The 26,989-nt window shown below is 40.2% G+C and overlaps 1 protein-coding gene across 5 annotated transcripts in view; it reads right to left on the bottom strand.

Moving 5' to 3' along the window:
* The window catches only part of MOB3B (MOB kinase activator 3B), a 90,447-nt gene extending 73,304 nt beyond the window's left edge, over positions 1–17,143 (bottom strand). For 2 of the 5 annotated variants that reach the window (XM_015614963.3, XM_015614968.3), the window contains exon 1: positions 16,637–16,873. The gene's annotated coding sequence lies outside the window, so the exon portion shown is untranslated. Of the gene's footprint in view, positions 1–16,636; positions 16,875–17,059 lie in introns of those variants that run through there. The other 3 variants (XM_015614965.2, XM_015614969.3, XM_015614964.3) reach the window with 3 other exon arrangements.
* Between the last annotated feature and the right edge of the window lie 9,846 nt (positions 17,144–26,989).

Raw genomic sequence — 26,989 nt, 5'->3', positions numbered from 1 at the left:
TACTCCTTCTGGCTATCCTGTTGTGGATGCAGCAAAGGACACATTTGGCTTTCTGAGATGTAAGTGCACATTGCCATATCATGTTGAGCTTTTTAGGCAGATATACCTTTAGTCCTTCCCTATAGGGAATCTCAATCCGTTCTCCATCCACCTTGTATTTGTGCTTGGGACTGCTCTGACCCAGGTGCAGGATCTTGCATTTCGCTCTGTTGAACTTCACAAGGTTCAAACAGGACACCCTCTGAGGCCTGCCAAGGTCTCTCTGGATGACATTCCTTCCCTCCAGTGTGTCAACTGCACCACTCAGCTTGGTATAATCAGGAAACCTGCTGAGGGTGCCCTCGATCCCACTGTCTTGAGTAAGCAACAAAAATATTAAAGAGTGGTAGTCCCAATACCAGCCTTTGAAGAATGTCACTCATCACTGCTTTCCACTTGGACCATGAGTCGTTGACCACAACTCTTTAAGAGCAACCATACAGCAAATTTTTTATCCACCAGGTCCACCCATGAAATCACAGAATCTGAGAATATTTTGAGATGGAAGGGACCCACGACAATCATCATCAAGTCCAGCTCTGACCCACAGGGATTGAACCACGACCTTGGTGTTATTAGCACCATGCTCTACTTAGTTGAGCTAATCTGAGGGTCAAATCCATGTCTCTCCAGTCTAGAGAAAAGGATGCCCATGTCAAATGCTCTGCACAAGTCCAGGGAGGTCATATTTGTTGCTTTTCCCTCATCCATCACTGCTGTAACCTCACAGAAAGTTGTGGAGTTGGAAATTAGTTACACTATGTCCTCTGCCCTACCTTCTTTGACAAGACACAAGGAAAACGTGTTGGGAGAATAAAGTGAAAGAGGTCAGGAACCAGGCTTCATTAGTTCATAAAATAAAACTTGGAAGTTTATAAACATGCCTGGCACATATAATTAGTAATCTCACTAAAACAGGGCAATTCTGCATCACTATTTAATTAATAGTCTCCATACAGCTATGCTGCATTGTTAAGACATTTCTCAAAGCAAACTGCCATGCTGACATAAAAAGGATTTGTCAGCAATACAAAGATGTTCTCATTATATCAGAATAGTATTTGCTATCCACCTGAGTGACCAGAAATACTCTGTTATTTGTTATTACAAGGATGATACAAGATTGCCTACAGAATCACTGCATACATGTACTGTGGAATAAAGTTATGTTAATGATGCTAATATGGAAAAATTTCAAAAGGTTTTGGTCTGTTCTACATTCTGTAGCCAGTCTCACATCCAAGTACTAGAGATGAAGCGCTGTGACACTTTGCAATACAGCCAACACTTCCCTCTGTGGATGTCACAATGAGACAAGACCACATGATTAATTCAGGTTGCCTTGTACACAGCGCAGGCTCCTAAACTCAGAATTCCAGGTTTCCAGCCTTTTAGTGTCAAGTCTTTTTTTCAAAATCGATCCTGCTCCTATACTAACAGACATGTTCTTCTGGTCATCCCCATGTACCAGATATGAGCTTTACCCTGATTAGCCAGTTCAAGAAACTGAAAAACAAGCAAAAAATTGTTGTCATCACCAATCATTCCTGCCCAGAGAAAGGAAAGGTGATTAGCTTTCCAGTCACACCAATTTTTCCAAGTTGAAACAGTATTAAGTCTAAACAGGAGACAAAATGGACCAGCTCTTTGGGTAGGAGTTAGCCATTAGATCAATTTGGCGGTGTGTGGTAAAACTTCATGGCATTATTCATGTCTTATTAGAGGCTTGCTCCAGGAGTAGTTTGGCTGATGAGAGATCTCTTAAAATATATTCAGTGTAAAATATTTCTTCTGCAGCTGGGGATAAACAAGTCAGTGGAACTTACCCTATCATGTTTATTGGATTTTGTGATTCAGGCCTAAGGGTCTTCCAGAGGAAAAACAAAGTGATGTATGCACTCTTCCCAGAAACAAAATCACTGTTCAGCAGGAAAACCAAGCAAATCTAGTCTGTCATTTTGGTTTCTTATTTAACTACATGACACCTCAACTTTCATTTGACCAGCACTAACTCATACTAGTGAGAAAGCATTAGGAACTTTGTATCTCCTATTGGTGGGACAGTGTTTTCATAACCACTCTTTCAATAGCTGCCAAGATGACCTCTTACAGACAGATGAATAACGTTAGTCTAACTGTTTATTACAACTGATTGCAAGCAGATGAGAACATTAGTCACAAACATCTAATCCAAAGAGTTGGACAATGCACCCAGATGTAAATTCCTTTGGAAAGTCAAACTGTCCCTCACCCAGGAAAATACTTAGAAATGGAGTTTATTGGGAGGGCATAATGCTCTTCAGGTCACAACAGAGAAGAGTTTTTGACCAACTGCTGTTTAAACATGGCCAGTCCTTTTCATCCCTCTATTTTTACATGCTTTTTCCTTCCCAAGCAACCCAGTTCTATTCCTTTCCCTGACTTTGGTTTCTCACCTAAGCATCCCATAGTAAATCCTGTGTAATCCTGTAACAGTCTTCCTCTGTATGCTGCAATGTGTCCTCAATCTCCAGGCAGCAAAAACAGGAAGTCTGTGAGGTGTTCCAGGACTAACTCATGTTGATGCATTTCTCTCCCATGCCATGGGGACGACACTGCCCCAGGACAATGCTGGAAGGGCCATTTCCTCAGAATCCTTATGTTGCATCTCTGCCTGCCACTGTCTCTTGTGCTCTTCTGGGTTTGAGGAGATAGGATCCAGGGACAGGGCTACAGAAAGGGTTACTAAGGCTCCTGCCCATGTTTCTCTCCACTACCTTGTGGAGCACAGGCAAGTTATTATCGCATAAACTAACATTTCATCACTATTACTTCTTAAGCAAGAAAAGAGGGCAATGCTGAGGGAAACAGAGACAATATGGAAGCTAACGTAGCACCATTTCATCACTATTACTTCTTAAGCAAGAAAAGAGGGCAATGCTGAGGGAAACAAAGACAATATGGAAGCTAACGTAGCACCTCTCTCAGAATTTAGGGTTGTCCAAAATGAAAACTGATTGTCAGGCCTCAGCCTTTTTTTTTTCTGCTTTTTTTCAGCATTCTTCAGAAACCTTTCACTAGACAATCTTGACAAATAGCCTGGGTAAAACTGTATAACACTCCCAAGACATGTAGTAACTAGATATAACTACTTTGTAAAGAAAGATGTAGTATAAATACAGGAACACTATGAAACTTTGAACCTAGGCAAATTCATTTAGGTGATCCCAGATCTGGGATCTCAGTTTCATTCAGCTGACTCCTAGTTCTTTGTACTAGACCTTCAGTTTTATCCTCTGGATTTTGTTTTCAGCTTCCACCTGAGTCATAAAACGTTTATATCATCATCTGCTTTGGCACAAAATGGGATCCTCAGTCCGAAAGTTCTTCAGCCTTCACTGAAACATGACAGGTTATGTGAGGATAACTACAAGACATTTTGATGCTCATATTTGTTACAGACATACAAAATCTGTGAAAGAATGATTTTTAAAATTATAATTATTGTTGCTGTTGTTGTTGAGAAAAACAAACAACAAAAGGAAGCAACTAAAAAACCCCAAACTCAACAGCCATATTCTATCTCACTAGATAAAAAATTGGTTTTTTCAGAAACTCTTGGTTCATCCATCAGACTTCAGAGAAGTGTTTAGGAGGCAAGAACACAATGAAAATCCTGAAGCAATAAAACCAAAGTACAGATGCATAGCTTTTGACTTACTCATTCAAGCTACTCTTCTCAGTCCCACAGGAAAAGCATTTCCTTATTTACAGGAAGCGAAAAGGACCACTGTGAGGTGCTTGATCACAGGGTGCATGGTTTGCACTACAATGTAGAACATGTGTATCTCCCTCCTCTGTTTTCAGGGAAGAAGAGTTCTGATTTAGAAGATGGTAATCTCCATGAGCTACCTCAGATGTCCCCAAAATAAGCGCAGTTATGCACAATATTATGTAGATGTAACTTAGCTACTCTGAGAAGCAATTGTCCTGACTTGTCCTTAGATAAGCTGCACAAAGCCAACAGGTCTCTGATCCCTTACCCTGACCTGAAGGTTTTTACACAGTACATTCTCTCCTTCATCACTTACAATCACTTCATACTGCCTAATCTCCCCTTGAAATTTTAATTTTTTTTCTACAACAATGAAATAGTTAATGGGTCTCCTATGAAATGAAGGAAATGGAAATGGAAGGAAAAGAGGGATAAGAGTATAAACAGTATATAAATAGAATACAACCACTGAATAGAATGCAATTCACTGAACAGTGAATTAGATCCACCTCATCATGCAGCACTAAGTTGTTCCTCATACAACTTTAGTAGATGAAAGGACTGGTCCTTACTGGATTTAAATCAGTGTTCCATTTAATGCAAAATATCCACACACATGTACAACAAACTAAAGTTAAGAAAACATCTGTGGTAAATCAATGCACCGAATCTACTATAGCCCTTCTGATTCTCTGTCCATTCTTTCAAACACAAAGCCACCTCTACCACAGATTTCACTCATAAACTAACTTCTCTGAAGACCTCTGGGTGTAGATAATTTGTAACAATATCACAACACAACTACAGTCTTAGCAACAGCAGAAGCAAAAAAATGAATAATTGTGGTAGAGTTCCTATATTAGTAGGATATTACTGTGTAGCTGCTTAAGTTATTCACTGGTTTGCTAAAGAAACTGCTTATCCATAGCAAATTTTCACCCTGTCAGACTAGAACAGGTGCTTCCAAACATCAATAGGATTTATTTTTCCTTTAACAAAATATAATCTCAAGATCATTGTGGAATTCCTTCAGTGCCCACATCTGTCATGGTTTAACCCCAGCTGGCAACCAAGAATCCCCACAGCCACACACAATCACTCCTCCCTCTTCCCCAATGGGAAGGAAAATCTAAAAGAAAAGTAAAATGCATAGGTTTAAATAGGAACAGTTTAATAAGTGACACAAAATGTAATATCATCATCATCATAACAATGATAAACAACCACAACCACAAAAATAGTGATAAAGAGGAATAAAACCCAAAAAGAAAAGTGATGAACCTTACAATTGCTCATCCCCCACTGGCCAGTGACAGATCAGCAGCTCTTGTACAACTTCCCCCAGTTTATATACTGGGCATGATGTTCTGCGGTGTAGAATATCCCTTTGACCAGTTCAGGTCAGCTGTCCTGACTGGGCTTTCTTCCAGCTACTTGTGCACTTGCTCATTGGCAGGGCACGGGAAACAACAGTCCTGATGACAACAGCCAAATCATTAGTGCTTTATCAATACTATCCTCCTGCTGAATCTAAAACACAGCATGCAATTAGGAAAAGAACAACCCCATCCCAGAAAAAATCAGAACATCAAATATTTCTGAGCTTATACATGTTCCATATTATTTTTCAAATATTCTTGTAATTATGCAGACATAAAGGTAAATCATTTTGGCTCACTTTTAGAATTAGCAATCCATAAAGATTACCACACGAAGAAAATCAAGTCTGCCTGCTAAATACTTTGTAATTTTTGCTTATCTTAATGTTCAAGTCAGTCTTTCTTTACAACCACCAATGACTTCCTATATTGTGATTACAAGTTCAAAAGGCTGGTACTGCACTAGAGGATGTCAGTGATACATAGAAATATGGCGCTTTGTTAATGGATATTCAGGAACCAACCATGCACTTAAATTTCAAGTTACAGTGCTTATGTGGCACTTCCTTAGAAGTGTCATTATCAAAGGCTCAGATTGATTCAGACACTTTAATTCATCCAGTGGTGGCTACCTGCAGTCCTACTACAACCTGGCCCAAAGACCTGATAGTCAGAGAATTACATCAACCAGACCCTGGGAGAAAAATTTAAGCATTACACCAGCTGGAGTAGTAATGACAATGGGAAATTTTGCTAACAATGAAAGTGGATTCAGTCTCCTTGAGAGCTTGTTATCATGGGAGTGATGTCCAGACATTAGGAAGATGAATTACTTGCCTGAAGAATAGTCTTGTTAAGGTTTAGGGCTTGTCATGATTCAGTGATCACAGACCTAGCAGGAGGTTAGCAGAGCTGGGGGAGAAGGAGGCACCACTAAGAGTGGATGCAAAGAATGCAGAATTTATAGGCCACAAGGTCATTTGGCAGAACTCCCAAGATAAGGAAGAGAAAAAAACAACATTTCAATCAGGTAAAGGGTAATTCTGGCAAGGAAAAATAATGACCACAGACTCAAGAAATCCACTAACTTAAAGAAGAGAAAGACTGAGCAAGCAGGCTAATTAGCAAAAGAAGCAAGGGAATCATTTAACGAAGAGAAGACATTTTAGACATTAGAATACTAATTAATAACAGGATTATGTAACTTGTATCAAATGAACATATAATGCCTTTGTTTGCTAAAATGCAGAAATAGTAAAAAGTTTTGGTAGTCTGTGTGCTGGGTATGTGGGTCTGCCACCCATCACCCCTTTCTGTTTGGAACTGTAAATAAATCAAATACCTCAGCTCTGTGTGTGGATCAGCCTCTTGCATTAACAGGTGAAAGAATCCATTTTGGGACAACAATATTGGTGCTCCAAATGGGAGCTACGAAGCCTTGCCTTGCCTGGATTATCTTGTTGCCATCAGCAAAGGAGAATCAGATCAGATAGGATTTGGACCAGTTTGATTGGAGATTCCATCAAATCCTCTCCAGCATGAAGACAGTGAGCAAGTCAAAGGTAACACTCCAGAGGTATTTGAGCAAGGGCAAAAGTGGTGTGAATTTCTGGACAGGTGAGTATCAAATTTCATTTTGTTGTAACTGATCCGTGTGACCAGTCCTGAGCAGACCAGTGGGACTGGTAGTTGAAAACTTCAAGCTCTGTGTAAATTGGATAAGGACGATTTTGAACAGTGTCTGTCACTGCAAACAACAAAAACAGCATATGAAAGACGGGATGTGTCCTCCTATCTTTCCTGACACAAGGTCAAAGCAGCATGTAACTAACAACAGATTAGTTGTTAGGGGATCAGAACTGAGAAATAAATGCATGCCTAGGCTTTAAAATTGCTACACACAAAACTGTGTGATGGGAGAGAGTGCTTTTCCTTTCTCTGACAATAAGGAGTTGGAGCAGAGAGTAAAACAATTATTTGTATTAGAGGTCTGGACCTAAAGATAAAGGAATTGGGCATATGAGTATTGGCAAACTAGTCCACAGTTTTACCCTGTAGCTCTTGGGGTTTTATTTTGAAAAGCTGGAGTAAGCTGGGAAAGATCCAATGACGAAAGATAAAATGAACACATATTGTAAGCAGTGGTGGACACTTTGTACATTGGAGAATAAGCAAAATGGATTTTTGCGGTTTTATTTTGGAGTCAGTGTTTTGTTGCTGACTTCGTAATGGGATCAGTTGTGGTTTATGTTGATGCTTTTATGACACTGTATAGAGAGCCAGGTATTCAAAAAAGTGTATGTTGGGAGGAGATTTGCTGATGTCATATATTAAGGAGAAAAAGGCAAAGATCATGTGTTGCAGAGGGGATGAGGCAGAAGATGTGTGAATGTTACTTCCCTCCTTTTCACACCATAGAACATAGGAGTGGGGATAAATAAAGAGAATATGGATCAAAATAAACAGCATATCGGAAGTAAAGGTTTTAGTCCTGCTGCTGGCCAGACTCAGGGAAATAATCAACTAGTGATTCAGGCATTTTCTAAACAAGCAATAGGGGTCTGCCTGGTTTTATACATGTCATTTTTTATATTTCATATTTGTTGAATTGCAAGCGATCTGCTGGTTTGTACTGAGAGAATCTTGAAGGAGGGTATCAGCTTTTGGAAACTGTTAACAGTTAGGTTATCCTAACTGGAGGTGTACTTAGGCTACATTGATTACCTTGTTACTGTGGAAAGGAGACTGGGATTACAAAATTGAAAGAAACACCATAAGCAGGGGGCTTGGGGCCTGAAAGGCCCCTACTTCCCCCTGCACAAACATACACACACACACACTTTTGGCCTGAATCGATGTGATATTTGTAGGCAGCAAGGGTCATTGATGCTTGAGAATTTTTTTACAATGAATGAGGGGGCCAGGGGAAAATATCAAGACCCTCTAGTTCTAGTAAAACTAGAGAAACAACGAATTTTTGATAAACACCAGAGCCACATATTCAGTAAAAACTATCTGTAAGGGCCAAGTAAAGATACAGCACTGATTTTTGGGGTAGCTTTATGGCCATTCCTGAAACTCACAGAGTGGCCAATTGGAGACAGTAAATTGACTGATGAGTTACTATATGCCAGAATGTCCCTGTCCTCCATAGGATGAGATTTATTATGCAAGTTAAATGCTTGAGTCAGAAAGCTCTATATATTTCACAAGAAAAGGCACAGAAGACTCAAGTCTGTTTACTAATGACCCAGACCTCAACAGAATGAACAGGATTTAAGAGTAAGAAACCAAATAACTTTGGACAAATACTTATTTGACTGGTTTGGATTTAAAAAATGCTTTCTTTTGCATTTCAGTGGATGAGCAGAGACAGACTCTCTCATACACCAGGAGAAAGAACCACTTTTGGGACAACAGGAGGAGGCTTCAGAACTAGTTTTCTTACTCTGAAATGTAAGGAATTCCTCTTTTTTTTATATAAAAGCATGCTTTCCTTAATGTATGTAAAAATTGAGGCTGATTCATCAAGTGATGGAAAAGAACAAAGCTTCTCTGAACAGTGAACTATCAGAGATTTTGGAGAAAAAGACATCTTTCTTAAGAGTTGTATATACTTCTTTTTTCCCAACATTGTCATAGCAACATCTGCCCCTAGTGAGTCAATACTTAAGTCAACAAGGTTATTTTTCTGATAAAATTTAAGCCATTGTCCTAACAATTTATTCTACTAAAAATATATTTGTTCTTAAATCAATAAAATTACATCTTGCGTTGATTGCATATCTGTTAGCCAGGGACATGATTATTTTTCACTGCCTTTGCCAATTTAAGCATAAAATTATAATTTCTCAAGCAGGACTGCCTATTGTAGTTAGAATGTAAGAAGATTAAATAAATGCTCCTACCACATTCTAACCTGCTAATCTGCCAATATCCTCTGAATCACTAGATTGACTGATTTACTCATTTTTCAGTCAAAGCAAAAATGAGCAAAACTTTTGCAACTGTGTGAAACTGAAATAAACAGTAAACCTTGGCAGGACCATAGCTGTTAGAAAGAGTAACTCCCACACAGTGAGTAATACCCATCATGTTGTACAGATGAAATAAATTCAGAGATGTGAAAGAGAAGCATGTGAGCAAGACAAGACAACCAAGAAACTGCAAGCTTACGGATCTGCAAAAAGGAAAGGAAAACACTGCTGACTGCTTCAGCATCATGACCATTATGGTTCAGAGAAGTTTACTGCAAATTTGCATTATACTGGCATTGTACATCAAAATCTCTTGTTCAGTTTGTCTTTTCCAAGGAAACAAAGTGAACTATCATATCATAAACTTTCTGTGGAAAATGGGTGGTTATTTTCCTCAGCAATGTCTTAGGGAAACAACTGATTTCAGATTCCCTGTGGAGATTACTAAGGTCACACAGAAGAACATCATAAGGATCATCTATGAATTCCTTCAACAGATCTTCCAACTATTTAGCAAAAATCTTCCTGTTGATGTTTGGAATACAAGCAAGATTGAGAACTTCCAAAATGGAATTCATCATCAAATTGAAGAACTGGAGACATGTTTGTCAGAAGAACAATCAAAAGCAAGAAACAATTTTCAAATGTGGATCCTAAAAACCTCGATATACAGCATAAAAAAGTACTTTCAGAGAATCACCAATTTCCTAAAAGAAAAGCAATACAGCCATTGTTCCTGGGAAGCAGTTCAAATGGAATTGAGAACATGTCATATAATTTTTGACAGTCTTTTGAAAAGAAAAACTACATAAAGAGGTAAAATCTTCTATGTTTTGTTTATTTTAATAATAAAATAATTTCCCACTTCTTGATAGGCTTTTCATATCCACATTTTAATAATTTTCAAATTGACAGCTGGGGCTTGTTTTCAAAAAAAACATTCAGTGCTCTAAGTTAAACATGTAGAGTACTCAAATGAAAGGGCACTTGGTATCATTGCTTCTGTAGAAGATCTTTAAAAATACAAATGGATATGTGTTGTCTCTTTGCACTATTTTAAAAAAAGTTTTGTGGTGTTTCCACATAAAATAACAGTCGTTCTACAACCTGAAAAATTTACATACATTACTGCCTAGATTTTAGTTTTGCATTACTTCACTAACTTGGAAAAAAGTACAAGATGCAGGCATGCATAAGGAAGACAGATATTCCTGTAGTCTTATACATCATGAAGATCTTAAATTACTGAACAGATGAGAACTTAAGATGAGCATGACATCTTTAAACTAAAAAAAAAAAAAAAAAAGAAAAAAGATAGGTAGTCCTCCCAAACAAGAAAAGTGAATTACCAGCTTTGATATTTATTTTGCAAGTATAGTTGTCTCCACAGCCTATGGATATACATTTATATCTATTTATATATTATATATTAAATATATATATGGTATATATAAAAAGATTTTTATATAGCTTTCTATACAGAATATTTAATAATTACAGCATAGATTTTCAGGACATGTTGATTCAGAACACTATGTAAAATATGTATGCATTCACTGTGCTTCAAGTTCATAAGCAGACAAAATTAATTTGATAAGAACTATTGTATGAACACAGATATTAACAAATTTCTTCCATTCCTCTCCCATCTTTCTTTCCTTCATTCAGGCAGAAGCAAACAGTACTTCAAGTTATCATCTTCATCTGTTTAACTGTTACTCAAAATACCTTGAATACCCAATGGTGTCAATATCACTCCCTATATATTATAAAACTGGAAGACTTCTGACATGAATTTTTTCCACCTCAGATTTCACATATCTTCAAGCATATCTCAAGCCTCATATATTTTTATCATAAATGGAATGTGTCAAATTTGAATATAAGAAGAAAAGAGTTAAAATATGTCTGTAACTTCTGGAACTAGGGAAGAAAAAGAAATTATTTTGACAAAAAAAAATTATGTATTGCTACCATTACCTGAGAACAGAATCTCAGCATCTTACTAGAACTTTGAGGGCTGAACTGTAACTCAGGTTGCCTTTCGTCCCTTTATTCAAATGCAATATATATCTAAAAATCCCTTCCCACTTTGGGGGAAAAAAAAAAAAAGGAAAACTTATTCTGCATGCAGCTACTGAAATGGATTGGCAGAATTCCTTATTCCAGGAATGCAACAACAGGGAAGTTATAACTGCCTAATTTTAGGCAAATTAGACAGTGGACTAGGGAGATCAGGCCCACCCATTCCCCTCTCCATGCTCCAGCTTTGCAGAGACAGGGAGGAAAGAATGGGTTTCAGACTCCTGAATATAATTCTGCTTTCAATCAACAGAAGAGCTCAGTTCTTAACTGATTGTATAGGGAACATACGAGCAGTTTGGCACATGGATAATGTAACATCCCCAACTCCTTCAGTCAGTTTCTGTTTTATTAATTTAAACACTTTACAACTATGCTGACACTGATGTTTGATGACTGCAAAATATGTTCAATTACACTTACTTTACTTGCTTTTTTTTTTTTTTTTTTTAATTTCCTGTTTTTCATCTGTGGTTATTCTGGGGAATTAATGTAAACAGATTTTGGACCTTAAGATCAAGGACGTTGAGGAACTGAAGGCCATGACCTTGAGGTTTCCCTAGGCATAATGTATCAGGCAAGACAATATAAGATTGTATCAATGGACCTAAATTTATATTGTACTTTCTTTGCTCTGTTCTGCACTTGGGTTCCAGTCTCTAAAAAACTATGAATGGGTCAGCACAGGCTAAAGCAAGTGTGACTGGTAACAACCTTGCACAGCCTACTGGATTCTAACTGAATACTATCAGTTCTTCATGGGATCACATCACATTTTGGTTAGGTAATGACAGCGTCAGTACTTTAAAAAAGCCCATCCCTGGACAGTGTGGAAACATTCACTTCCTTCATCAGCTCTACTGGAGAGAGACTATAAAGCAGATATGCCTATTAACTCATGTATTCCTCAGTGTCAATTGTGCCACCCACTTTCAAGATGCAGGCTGGTTGGATTTTTTTGAAAAGGGGAAATAGAGACCTCATTAGATGGTAATTTAGGGTATCCACACAAGCTTACCTGACTGATATCAGCTAAGCATTTATAGGGAACATGGCTGTCTCAGAACTACCGAGGCTAGCTCTCTGTAAAAAAATCTGTGCTTTTTTACAAGTTAAAGGTAACTGTATCTTAAAAAAGAAAAAGGAAGCAACTGTAATCAATATTCATTTCACATTTCTCACCTGGAATTCAGCCTCAACCCTCCTTGAGGAAACAATATGTAACCTTCTATTCCTGTGGAAAGATCTGCATTTCCTGAAACTGAATATGGTCTTCTACTATTTGAAGCCAAGTAACAAAGTCTGGACTATTTTTTTCTTCACATGAGTACTTAAAAATTAAACACTTAACATTCATATAAAAATTCTAGACTACTGTTGTTACATATAACTCTTGCAATGAAACTTTTTGTAACTTTTTATCGGTGCTGTAACAAAAGAAACACAACCACGTCTGTTTGTTCAGGTTTTTTTAATGCATTTACTTTGAAATGTCTGTGAATAGTCACCACTTCAATGTCTATCTTAATCAAGCACTCTAATACCATGCCGGTGGGTACAAGAACAAAGCAGAGGATAGCTGAGGAAGGGGTGGGGGGTGGAGAGACACTAAAATGGGAAAGTGAAAATAGTTTTCTATGGTTTTTTGAATTAGTAACAATTTCAAAGCCACTTAAAATTTCTTTTAAGAAAAGATAAAAGACTACATTGCAAGATCCTCTTGAATTATTTTTTTTCTTGGTTAAAAGAAGAAAAAGTTAAGTTCAAATTCTGCAGGGAAGCATCTGAATGATCAATGATCTGAAATGATCCATTGTACCATATTGTACTGATCAATGGAATGATCTGAAATATAGACAGTTGTGAGCTGCTTTTTCTGCAGTTCTGCCAAGATAAAAAGCTGAAGCAAGGAATGAATAACCAAAGGTCAAGAAATCAGCCCCCAGTCACACTTTTCCAGTTCCAGCATACTGGAAATACCATTCAAGTCAAGGCTTAGTATCAGAGCTCATGAAGCTGCTTTAAACACTTGCTCAGCACCCTCTCCAGCTGCTGATTCAGAGACTGCACTTCTATTTGCTAGAATTTGCTTTAAAACTTTAGAGTGGCATTATTTATTTATTTTTATACTGAATGGTAATTAGTGCTATATCACAAAACCAAAAATCCAAAATCCGAAACTGATGTTCACTCTGGTGAAAAGAGAGTTATTTTTAAGACGGAAGTAGTCATCTATTACCAACCACCTGCATATACTGCATGCTACTATCCACAGAACTTACTGAAGTCTTTCTAGATTAAAAACTTGCACCTTTTGTCAGCAAAAGGGTATGTTGAACCTTCAAAACAAAATTTTTGTTTATTTATTTGATTGTATTGGTGAGGTATTTTTTATTGTAGTATAATTTATTGATTTGTATTGGTAATCAAATGCCCTCAACAGCAGAAGCAGCATATGTCTTAAATTGAAACCGATGACAGATTTCCCAGACCAAACACTTCTTAGAAACTCTTGGCCAAAGAGCCCTCTGCTCCTAAAAAGTGTGTTCTTGTCAATCTACTTGATTAGGCTAAGTCCCCTTTTATCTTTTCAGGGTAAGTCAAAAACCAGTGATGGTTCACAAGACAGGATGTAAAACTGGGTCATCTTTTCTTCCTCCCTTTCTCGCTTTCCAATTTCACATCCTTGCTCTGTTTTATTAGCTGTTGAAACTTTTCCTGAGCTGATGAGACCAACGGAAAATTATCCAAAATACCCAAACAAATATAATCCATACTTTTGCTCAAAGGTAGAGATTTAAAACCAGAGAAGAATATGCACTGCATATAAGAACCAGCACAAAATAGAAAGGGTAGAGTGGCAGGAAGACTGGGTAACAAGAGCAGTTAGCAGTTATCTCCTCTGCTTTTCTCGTCTGGTCCAAATACCTTTAAAAGAACCTCTCAGTTAGTTGGTATATAACTGATCTTCAGCCACACCTGCAGCTCCTTTGCTGCAAGTGTTTCTCCGTTAATATAATAATATGCTAATTACCCATCACCAGAACATCTTAGTGGAATAAATCTCTGGAAATAAATTTACTTCTACAGTAGTAGCTTAAAATTCCAGTTATATCTTACTCATTTTATGTTTCTCTCTCCATCTTATCTGGACAGTTCTTGTCTAAGTCCCTGGCTCAGACATGGCTCACAAGACACTCATCTATCAGTCAAAGGTACTGAAGCATCTAATCCTGAGATAATATCCTAAAACAGAAGAATGAAAATAACATTTTTTTTTGTCTAAAAAAAATCCATCTGAAATCTCAGTTTACCTAACTAGTGATAAAGACTAAATATTAAACAAAGACAAGTACCATGTTTGTCCCGTAACATTTCTAAACAACTGCTATTCCAAATGACTCTGTGATCCTTGTTCCCAGAGCACTTGGACCTCTCTGCTCTCAGTTTCTGTTCCAGAACACAAGTACCTTTCTCAGGGGCCTAATGATGCCAAGTACTTTTCTGGCTCTATATATTAAGAATATTTTTCAGGAGAGAAACACCAGCAAAGAAACTGAAGTGATCTGGCCCAGTCCCAAATCTCACATCACTCACTAATGCGTTCTAAGCAGCAGCAGCTACTACACCAACACACCAGCAAGCTGCATAAAATCATCATTGCAAGAGGCTTGATGCCAAGCAACATCATGCCATTTTGCACCCACCTCCTTTTCTCTTTAGCACTTTCTGGAATTCAGTATTGCTTGACTGTACCCTTGTGTACCCTCATGCTCCTTTTCTTTCTGCCCTACAGCCGGCTTTCAGATGTGCATATTGTCTGTTAGAAAACCACCAGTAGCCTCCTTCTGGTGTTTTTTTGGTTTGTTTTTTCCTTTTGTTTGTTTTTTTGTTTTGGTTTTTTTTGTTTATTTTGGTGGGGTTTTTTGTGTTCTAGGAATGCTCTTTTCTGTGCCCCATGGAGCAGGGAAGCATAACCATCACAATTATCAGTCCACTCCACGAAGTTTGCAAATCTTGAATAACACTTTGCTTTGCTGTGGAAGAGGGAAATGGGCTCTCCTCTACCTGCTGTAGCGCACCCAGCCCAAAAATTCTCCAGTTAGGTATGTCCAGGATATTGTCTCTCAAGTGTCCCCCACGAAATAAAAATTATATATGTGTGTAAAATACAAATAAAAGGCTTGGAGAATAGAAGCAATCCTGATGCCTATTTAAGAAATTGTTGCAATTTAAGCAGGGTTTAAGGAAGGATCCTAAAACAACTTTAACCTTTTGACAATTACACAGCTATTCAATCAGAATATTTTATTTATGAAAGCTGTCCACAACCAGTCCCAGAACAGGCTGATTTGACCATCAAATGGGAGCAAGAAGATTCTACATCTTCAAATGCCAGCTGGCAGCAGTCTTGCCAGAGGACAGATGATCTTCAGGGTCAATCAGCTTCAAGCAGGACTCTCCAGGAGCCTCTGCCTGTGCTTGCACTGCAGTTCTTCTCTTTTCAGCCAACAGCAGGTACCTCTAGGGCATGTGAGTCCTTGCACTGGCAATTACTCGTTTCTCCATAATAAGCCCTAGGTCAGCTTCTGAGAGGCTAGCTGCCAGGTTGTCACATTGTGATTGCAAGGACTTTCAGGGATTTCAGATACTGTGTTCCTCTAGGGAACAAGGAGTTTAACACAAACCATTTTTCCTCGAGCAACCTTGCAAACTAAATGCAAAATCCAGCACCCTGAGCCTGTGTCTTCACAACTAACAGACCTAGCAGATGAGGTGCACGGCACGTTTCTTGAGACACTATCTTCACCCACAGCACTGAAGAAAACGCAGCAAAATTGCCATTTTAAAGAAGCTGTGTCTCAGCGTTTGCCACGGAAGACGATAAATTCCCGGCTGAGTCTTTCCCTTTCCCAAAACATCCCTTTGCTCGACACGATTACAACAGGAGCAGCTTGCAGGACTCCGGACCTCGCCTCTCTGCGCCAGAGCGCGGTGCAGAGAAGTGGCTGGAGCTCTGTGCCCAGCCCGGCCCGGCCCAGATAGTCCCTCCCGCGTTCGGGCACCCGCCAAGGGCAACAAGTCCAGAGAGCCCGCGGCTCCATGGCAGCACCGAACCGGCTCCTGAAGCTCTGGAGAAAGCACGCAGCGACCTACCTCTCAGAGACGGGTCGGGGAAAAAGGAAACGAACAAATAAAGAAACAAACAAACAAACAAGCAAAAACAAATATTAAAAAAAGAAAAGAGAAAAAGGAAAGAANAAAGCACGCAGCGACCTACCTCTCAGAGACGGGTCCCCCCCCCCCCAAAAAAAAAATTAGAAAAAAAAGCCCACCAAAAAGCAAAACAAAATATTAAAAAAAGAAAAGAGAAAAAGGAAAGAAGAGCCCTTGGGAAAGCGCACCTTCGTGCGGGCTGCAGCCCAGCAGCTGCTGCTCGGAGCGAAGCGCGCTCACCTGCACCGTCCCGTCCTCGCAGGCAGCGCCCACCACCTGTCGTTCCGGCCGGGACCAGGGGCAGGTTCCGCCCCCCACCCGCTCCTGCCGAAGGCGGAGGCCCGGGGACGCCAGGGCAGTGCGGCCGCGGGGGAGCAAGAGCCCCTCCCAGCGGGGCGGGCACCGGCCGAGCCCCGAGCACGGCAGTCCCCGCGGGGTCGGAGGAGCTGGGCGGGGCTGTCACCTCCACCCCGACTGAGCGCAACGGGGAGTGGGCGGGCGACTGCCGGGCCGCAAACCCATCCCGCTCACGGCGGGAAGTTTGTAGGCGGCGGGACCGACCCCACCCTCACGTGCACCGCCCTGACCCATCGCGACCGCCCCCGTCTTACCTCCCACCGCTGTGAGCGCCGCTGCTGCCCCTCCAGGTGCCTTCCTCGCCTGAGGGGCACGAAAAGAACGCTACGGCTCGGCTCGGCTCGGCTCGGCTCGGCTCGGCTCGGCTCGGCTCTCGCCCCCCCCCCACCCCAGACGCCACCCCCCGCCGGCCCCGGGCCCCCGCGCTGCCCTGCCGCGGCGGAGGGCGCCCCCTGGCGGGTATTGCGCCCCTACCCGTGCGCGGGGTGTCCCAGGCCCAGCGCATCCTGCGCCCTCAGCACACATTGCCCCAGCCCTGCACACACTGCCCCAGCCCTGCACACACTGCCCCAGCCCACCACACTCAGTCCGACCCGAGGGTCAGCCTTCATCTCACAGAATCACAGCGCATCCTGAGTTGGGAGGGACCCATTAGGATTATCACGTCTAACTCCCAGCCCTGCAAAGGACATCTCCAGGAGTCACACCATGTATCTGAGAGCTTTGTCCAAATGCTTCTGTCAGGCTTGGTGCTGTGACCGCTTCCCTGGGGACCCTGATCAGTACCCAACTAGCCTCTGGGTGAAGAACCTTCTCCTGATAGCCAGCCTATGCCTTCCCAGGCCCAAGTCCAGGCCATCCCCTCAGGTCCTGTCACTGTCACCACAGAGAAGAGATCAGTGCTGTCCCTCCTCTTCCCCTCACAAGGAAGCTGTAACTGCACTGAGGTCTCCCCTCAGCATCCTCCAGGCAGAACAGACCAAGTGACCTCAGCCACTCCTCCTATGGCTTCACCTCAAGGCCCTTCACCATCCTCTTGATCCTTCTTTACACCCTCTCTAATGGCTTTATACCTTCTATTATGGCACCCAAAACGGCACACTGGACTCAAGATGAAGCTGCCCCAGCGCAGAGGAGAGCAGGATAATTACTTCCCAAAGCTTCTGGGAAGAGGCCTAGTCCCATGCCATACCAGTTCAGTGTCAAGGGAAAACTTCAGTTTAGGCAACAAATTTGACTTTGACCAATCATTGAACCTGTAGCAATAGCAGAAAAAACCTTAGGCCCCATGACCCTCTTTTACAGAGCTCCTCACAGACAAAGTGCTCTGTAGCACTTTACCCTCCATAGCAGTATCCCAGCTGGTGTGGTAGTCATCAGCATAGACCATGGACCACAGTCCCTTATCTCAGGGTTGCCAGATAGAATAAATAAATAACAGTAACCATGTTACTGCTTTATCAGCTAATGAGTTTTTTGGTTTATCTAATCCATGGTATTTATGGGAGTAGTATGGGATACACAGCCATACATGCACCTTCACAGTTACATTGAACTGATTATCTCCAAGGGGAAAAAATGCAACAATAACACATATTCTCCCAGCTGACTATATATATAGTTACACACACACAACCTGGAAAGAAGCTCTTTCTTTTTCATGCCTTTCATGCCTACAAAAATTTCTTACACCCTCCCATCTGACCCGTCTTTTCCACAGACAAAAAAGAGGCAGGAGGTGGGAGGGAAGAGAGAGAATAACAGCAGATACGCATTTCACTTACACTCAACTAAAAGTAAGGTGGTTATATGCCAAACTCTCTGTTCTTAAGTGGAAAAAAATTCAAACCCAAAAGCAATGCTGAATGAGTTTGGGAAATCCTGGTTTCACTGAGTGAACAAAACTGAAATTCCCCTCTTTTCAAGTAGCAGGGACCCACAAGGGTACAGCCTAACAAAGAAGCAAGACTAATAATCATGCAAAGTTGAATGTGTTCTGTGAACAAGAGCAGTGTGGCAAACATTGACCAAGAACTGCCCACTTCACAGGTTTGCAGAAAATACCAGCAAATCAACCAGGTTTGTTGAAGACTACTGTGCCTTTTTTCCCACTATGAAAGGCAAAGAAGGTCTCCTGCCCTGCTGTGAATCCCAATTGTACTGTCACAGAAGAGCCCAACTTCTCTCTCTCTTCAAACTGGAGATGAAGTGAGGTAGCAGCTTCCATGTGGCAGAGTCAAAACAGAACCTCATCCACCTGAAGGAAGGACCAAATTTGTGGCCTCTTAGATGACAGCTTGGATTAGGAGCTACTGGCTGCCAAACCAGAGAAGAAAAGGTGGATGGGTACTTAAGAAGCTGTTAGCATGTTGTAACTGGGATGGGAGATTGGTTTGCTTGGAAGAAAATACTCTGTTGTGACTGATTAACTTCTATTTCCAAACATTTGCAAATAAAGATAATAGAAGTAACCCTGCACCTTCACAAACACTGTAAGAAAACCCCAAAAAGGACCCTTTTTGAAACAATTTTCTAGTTTTTGTGAGGCAGCCATTAGATGTTTCTCACAAAGATATCTGAACAAATAGCAGTAAAAATAATCTTTTTGCTGATAGGAGAAAGGTTTAAGCAGGTTTAAGTCACTGGTAGAACTGCTTTTTGAGATCATTACCAATTCCCTGCTTTCAGGCAGTGAGTCAGTTCTTTTTTCTGCCCTGCAGCCAGGTTTGACACTGACATTACTGTGTTCTGTATCTCTCTGTACTAAATTAAGAACAATAAAACATACATACAGAGAGTTTGTGGGATCACAGCCCTAAGAAGGAGTAGGTTGAAACAGAGAAACTGTTAAAAATTCCCTAAGGTATTTGGAAAGACCTAAACATAATACTAGGACAATCCTAGGTAAAAAAACCAGTGGCACAGTAAAATAATTTTCAGACAAGCTCCCTGTTAAAACAGCTGGACAAACAAAACAAGTTACTGTCTTCCCATTATCTCCCTAAGTTAAAAGATTAAATCCCTCTAAATGCTCCATGGAAAGATGTTTCAAAAAATGCAGTAAGTATAGTTTGATACTCAGATGGGGGATGGGGACAGACATTTCCTTTGAGGACAGCGTTTTCTTTTCTGTGACTTATAATAATTAGAGCATATCAAGAACCTGCCATCTTTGCTTTGGAAGAACCTATTTTTGGTGACTAAAGAAGAACCCAGAAAGGACAAGCTACAGACACAGTACTTTTCCTGAGCTTCAGTCCACAATCCCTTTATTTTCTAACCATCAGAAATTACTAGAGTGCTTAAAGGCACATCAAGTACAGCTGACTTTCTGAACAGAAAGATGCCTGCCTCTCCGTTCTCTGTAGTTATGTTGCACTTTGGACCATTGCCATGGCTACATTCACCCGCATGCTTGGTGGAAGTTGTTCCTTTGCTGCTGGGAGAGAAGCCAGAAACCAGGGCTGTGAACCCAATCAGTCAATTTATTTCAGCTGAATTTAACCAGGAATCAATTCAGTCATCTATGCCCTATTATTCTAAGGTCATGCAGCAAAGATGTAAAGTCAAGGCTCTTTCCTCTTCCTACTACACAAAATACACAGCACAAGGGAAAAAAAAAAAGGAAAAAAAAAGGTAGGTCTTCAGATTAATTAATTGTTGTCAGTACAAGCAAACTGAAATGCAATTTAGGTCAGCATCAAATGGTTGAGGACTGCTTAGTGTCTGCCACTGTTGGAAATACAGGAAGGAGAATTACACAGATTGGGCAAATCACATTGGTACAAACAATTTCAACTAGTAGGAACAACATGTTGCAGTGTTGCTGTTTACTGCCAGGTGTACTTGAATGCTCTGAAAGAACCAAATTTTTTTAAGTGGAGCTTACAAGGATTATTCTCCTGTAGCTGTTCTCTGCCTGTTTTTTGTATTGTTTTGAGGTCTTGTGGCTGATAGGGATAAATTCACATTGTTTCCTTGGTAGTTGATAATGTTTGTGTACATCCATTTTTCTATCCTGGCAAAAATATGCATAGGATTTGCTGGAACATACATTTTTTATATTTTTATCCCTTGACTGATTTTACAAAAAGGGCTAGCAAAATCAGAGTTGAACTGGGGACAATGAGAAGAATGCAAACATATGTTCAACCAAGATGCTATCATAAACTCTGTTTTCTTGGGAAAGCAGAATAAAATTAGAGCCTACTTCATCTCCCTTTTTCAAGTGGCCAGCTTATGGTTTTGATTTGAATCTACAAGAAATTGCTGTGGCTTTGTTACACCCAATTTGAACTTAAAAGATAATTTTTACCACACACTTCAAAGTACGGAATTTTTACTCCATTCTACATCAAACTTATTGGTTTAATTTCACATGAAAGCCCAGAATTGGCTGTTCAGTCCATGTGCTGGCACCAGACTGGCTTCTTCCTATTGCAGTGTCCACCTGGACCCAAGCAGGGCCAGATACACAAGCACACAGCAATGGTAAGAAGGCATTTACTACCTTAGCCCTTTAGGAACACTTTGTATCTGTAAAGAAGATCTTCTCAGTCCGTCTTTAAGAGAGTTTTCCGTTTTCATCACCAGCATGACCTAGCTTCCCTGTGTTATTTGTAGAAAAATGATAAACATAAAAAATTAAAAGCAGACAAAAATTCAACAAATGCATACAATCAATTAATGAAATTCTGAATAGGTTCAAGCCACAATGTATGCAAAGCTAAATATACTTTCTGTAGGATTTTATCTCCCTACACTCTTTCAGTTGGTAACCAGAGGGTACCTCACATTACTATCTATCATGGTTGACTCACGATTTTAACAGCTCTTCATTGTTCACAGCATGACCATGCTGCACATAATACTGAGAATTAGGTTCTGAATTAATTCCATCTTTCTACACAGTGAAGGCCTGTTGTCACAAAGACATATTCAACACAAGATTGCTCTTTCATACTATACCAGATCCTTCACACCATACTGTATCTTTGAAATTTCTGTGTATGGCACAGATCTAGCACAGTTGCTTCTCACATAGTTCTGGAAACATTCAGTGTTCACCAGCCGTGGCAAGGCCACAACAGGCAGTCAGATGGGCTGCAAACAGCTGTGGCTGCTTTTGTGAGCTGAAGGCAGGATGTTCCTGGTGTTGCTGAGGAAATGTCTGAAGTACAATAGTGAGAGCTGTTGTCTTGGGAGCTGGTACCACCACGCTATTGCATACACCCTCTGCAAAAACAAATGTGTCTCTTCCACACATTCATTACTAGCTTTATTTCTAGTCCCTAGCCACCCTCTAGGGATGGCCAGAACAACTTGGACCCAAAAGCATGGTCTCTACCTTCCGTTGATGTGGGACCAATAGACAAGTTACCTTCCCTACCATACACATGTGCTCCTGTGATTACAGATAGAAAGAAATGGTTTCTTTCCTATAAAAAGAAGATGCAGAATTTCCTTCCCTCCCTTCCTTCCCTTCTTTCCTTCCCTCCCTTCCCTTCCTTCCTTCCCTTCCTCCCTTCCTGTTATATGCTTTCATATGGTGTAAGTATTCTTAATAGAAAGTCTAAATTCTCAACTCCAAAATCCCTGACTCACATGTTACTGTGTATTATTTTGTTTTGTTGTGGTTTCTTTATTTTGTTTTGTTGTTTTGGTTTTTTTTTAGTATAGAAAGCATACACTGAAGTTGTTGGTATAAAGAACAAATACTATAGCAGTAAGTCTGTCTGTTATATTTAGGAACTGTGCAACCAGTCCTGATTTTTCACTTATTCTAAAGAAACACAACCTGGAAATCTCCCACTGATATACCTGGCAAAAGAACGTTTTAGGGGAGATTTTAAACAGTGTTCTTGCTGTCAAAAATAAACACAGAATCAGCCCTTTCATATATTCACTAATTTCTAGGGGGCGTTGTTTTGGGTTTTTTTTTGTTTTGGTTTTGGTTTTGGGGATTTTTGTGTTTGCCTGTTTTAGTTTATTTGTGGTTTGGCGCTTTTTTTTTCCCAATTTAAGATTATTTTTCTGCAATTTGGAGATGTTTCAGTAAACACAGTATGGTGGCAAGAAAGAGCAGTGAATATCTTATTATAAAATGCACTTTAAGACTGGTTTTGTCATTCTTTTGGGTGACTTATGGAGCATCTGCAAATGCCTCTTGTATAATGACTACTCCTTACAACCAGACTTCATCATTCACAGAACTGCCAAGAGGCAGGTCATGTGGAGGGAAGGTTCAGAAATTTTGAGTAAAGCCATTGAATGACCTCAAAACAGCTTTATTAGGTTTGGGATCCTGTTTTAGTGTTGATGTTGGCCAGAGATTATGATGATCCTGTCAAAAGCCTATTTTTTGGTTCAATGATTCAGAAAGACACCTATTCCCTCTTCTGATTGTTCTGATAGTTATAGTTGCCCATAGAAAAATTTATTTCTAGCAACTGGATAGCACCAGCAAGAACTTTTGGTGGCCTTGTTGTGGTGCCAGAGGCCTAAGCATATTTTGCTGATGTGTGCCCTTGGTTACTTGCCTTTATTCTGGCTCTGTCGCAACGGCCTTGAGAACTTATTATGGGTCTGAGCTGAAAATTTGGTGAGGAGAAAAGAAAAACTTCTATCCAAGGTCTGACACTGGCACTAACCTGTGGGTTGGGTGGTCAGAGGGAATTTTTGCTGTGGCAGTGTCTCATGGAAGGAGTTGTGTTTTCTTGGAAAAGCATGTGAACGCCGCCAGACTAAATTTTCTGGTAGTTTCATGAGTGAAAAAGAAACCCATCTGAGGTCAAAAGATTGGTATGAATCATCTTGTTTCTCTTGCTACCTGCCTGTTTCTGCTCATCTGTGAGATAGTCACATGGTTTTCTGTGGCTGAATACTGAAGGAGAGAGGCAGAGACTTGTGTATTTCTAAAGTAATGAAATCTCTTTGATGTTTTCTAAGCAGTGTGAGTGATGCTAAAATTAAGGAGAAAACACCTAGGAGTACCTAGAGGGAAAAGGCAACGTGCCCAAATTCGTAGACTCTCTTTTGCATTAACATAACTTTCCTAGAACTCTCCAAAGCAAAATATAACCCTTCTCTGCTGGTAATAAGTATCATCCTCCAGATGTTATTGTGAAGTGCATGGAAACAAGTTTTAGCCAATTTTGGCATGAACTAGGAAAATCTTCTGCTTCTAGAATAAAAAGATTATATGTTTTATATGAGGGCGACCAAGACTGGAACTCAGTGCCCTTTGTCCCTCTGAGATTAGAGAATTGTTTGCTATTCCTACCTGCAAAAAGTAAACAGCAAAATTCAGTTGCTGTTTCCTCTGACTCAAACACTGCTCAAGGTTTCTCTCAGGACAGTGGTTATATTCAAGATGCTCTCCAGACTCCAGTTCTTTTAATGACAGAAACTCTTTAAGATTTTTTTTTTTTTCCCAAAAATGTGTGGATTAGAAAGTGCTATAATCTTAGTGTATTTTGACAAAACATAAATCCCCTTCTTAGAGTTCTTGGGGGTTTGTTGGTTTAGTTTGGTAGGGTTTTCTTTGTTTTTTTGGTTTTTTTTTTTAAATCTTTGCTTCCTCTCTCCTATCAACAGCAGAAAAAAATGCTTTTCTGGAACTAATGCCAGAATTTCATCTCCTCCTGGGATTACTATAACATTAATATAACATGAAGGGGTCTGGGACTCTGTCAGGTTCACAAAGCACACACTTGTTCAGTTTCTGGCTCCACTAAGAGCTATTTGATGAAGGATTTTGTTTTCAGCCGCTCAAGGCACATTTAAAGAAAAGGCAGGGCCAAAACCAGCTTTCCCCAGTGATTCTGTATAGTTGAGGGCTATATCTCCAACAAGTGAAAATCATTATAGCCTTTAGAGCACCAGACAGGACATGGATGCTTGGTTAGCCTGGGAACATCAGCAGCACTTATGACCTCTGTGCAGTGGAGCCCTCTTCTTCAACCCTTGCTGCCAGTGTTTTACAAGAGGATACTAATGCTCCACCTCCTCAGGAGAGGAAGCAAAGAGATCTCCAGGTTTCATCAAATATCAAACAAGCTTATATTCTCACCTAGGCCAAACCTACTCACCAGCATTTACTACAATAGGAAATGAATAAGAGAAATGTTCTGTTTAACACAGGACACACATAAGTGAAAAAAAGATATAACTACAATGTAATGGAGAGGCAAGAGGAGTATCATCCAGAAACCAGCCTGCCTCCTTCCTGATGTACAAGATCCACTTGAAATACATTGCTAAGCAGGGCGACTACTAGATCTGACTACAGGTTTTCTCCTGATCTATTTTCCCTTCACTCTTAGAAGTCCCCCATGGAACTTCTAAGCTTCTGCTTAAAGCTACCACAATCCCTCTTCCATCTGTGCTTACAGCAGTTCATCAAAGGATCATATGCAGAGACCTGAAAACTGCCATCTTCACCCAAGTTCCCAGTGACCCCACTATTTATTAGAGAAGCTATATCCATTTTGAACCCACTCTGAATTATTTTTCATTAAAATATCCATTCAGTTAATTTTGAAGGGAGACCCATCATGAACCAACGTCTGTTATCCTTTGTCACTAAATATTGACAATATATAGGGGGTACAGAAAAGTTAATGGTGTCTCTTGCATGACATGTCTGACACATCAGAACAGTTTGGATATGATCATGCACTTTAAAATATACCCCTCCCCACAATAAGAAGTATTTTTGCTTAGCACTTAACCTTACCTGATGAGTGCTGACATAGCATTTTAACACTTTCCAGAAAGATGTACCTGCAACTGAAGAAGCTGTGTATTAATGCAGTTTCAGATTCTGGCTGGCCTATTTCCTCTCTAGCCTTAATCTCTCCTTCTATTTAATGACACCATTTGGACAGCAAAACTAATTTGGAACCTGGTAGCTCACTTAAGTGGGACTTGGTGACAGGAGAGCATTACACTGCTGCTCAGACAGCTGCACTGGCTGCCTCAAAGTCCCCAAGGAAAAGTCAAAGCTTTCAAGGCCCTAATTGTTTTGGATCTGGTTATTTTATGATCAGAAGAGGCACTCAACATTGAGAAGCCTTGATATAGAAGAGAAGTGGATGGCAAGAGCACTTGAATATTCAGGTCTGTTCATCCCCAGATTGAACTCCCACACGTGTTATTAAAGCCTATTTTCCAGTCTGACAACTGGGAGAGGGAAGGCTTGCAGAAGCTTTTTGCAGCATATAATTAGTTTAGGAGCTCAGTGCAATAGCATCAGCTGGAAGAATATATAGATGATGAAATCCTGTAATTTTGAACATTATTATTAATTAGGAAGACTATACAGTCCTTGGAAAGGCATTTCTGGTGTTTACATCTTGTAAAACATACCTAAATAAAATATACTCCCAGAAGATTTTCTTTGAAGACTCCACAAATCCAGAATGCTACATTAAATTTGGATTCAGAATAACAACACAGACCATGCAGCACAATGTCATGTGTTTCTCTTAAAAAAAAAAAAGAAAAAAAAAAGTGTTATTTAATTCACTCTTTTATCTAAAGATAACCCTACTCTCTTCCATACAAGGATGTTGTTGTGTTACAGGCCAAAGCATGGAGAAGTAGTATTGATTCAGTGAAAAACATGTTAATCTTGAACAGTCCACAAGATGAGTGGTCTGATGTCCTCAAGAAGGGCTCAGACCCACACATTCTGCAATGGGAGAAGAAAACATTCAAGTTCTTTCTTCACTTGCCACCTGGTTCTTTCGTTGGCCCTCAGTGTGCTGCCTCAGTGTGCTTCAGTGTTCATCAGGGATGTGTTGACTAACCTTACATGCACTGTCTACCAGGGCAGAGCAATTTTTTTCTCTCTACCCTCTGTTTCACTGAGTCGATTCATAGGAACAATCAGATGAACACAGTAACTCCTCATTCACATACAGCAATATCACCTGGGTCCTACTTTTGCGATGTTATTCCAACCACAGCAATTGAAGGAAAGGCAAGAGCTCAGTACTGCCTGTAAAAGTATACAAGATATTCTTAATAAACAAAAGGATTCAGGTAAATGCAACTTCAAAACACGGTTAAGCCACAAGGCTAACATTTTTCAAGGTGACTGTCTCCTTCAAACAACACTAAAGACTCACTTGATAATATAAGAGGATTCATACTCTAAAATCTCATCTTAAAGCATTACT

The sequence above is a fragment of the Parus major genome, chromosome Z, assembly GCF_001522545.3.
Source record: "Parus major isolate Abel chromosome Z, Parus_major1.1, whole genome shotgun sequence".
In the NCBI taxonomy this organism is placed as follows: domain Eukaryota; kingdom Metazoa; phylum Chordata; class Aves; order Passeriformes; family Paridae; genus Parus; species Parus major.
The sequence above is the reverse complement of the archived record's forward strand: the minus strand, read 5'-3'. Positions and strand labels throughout refer to the sequence as shown.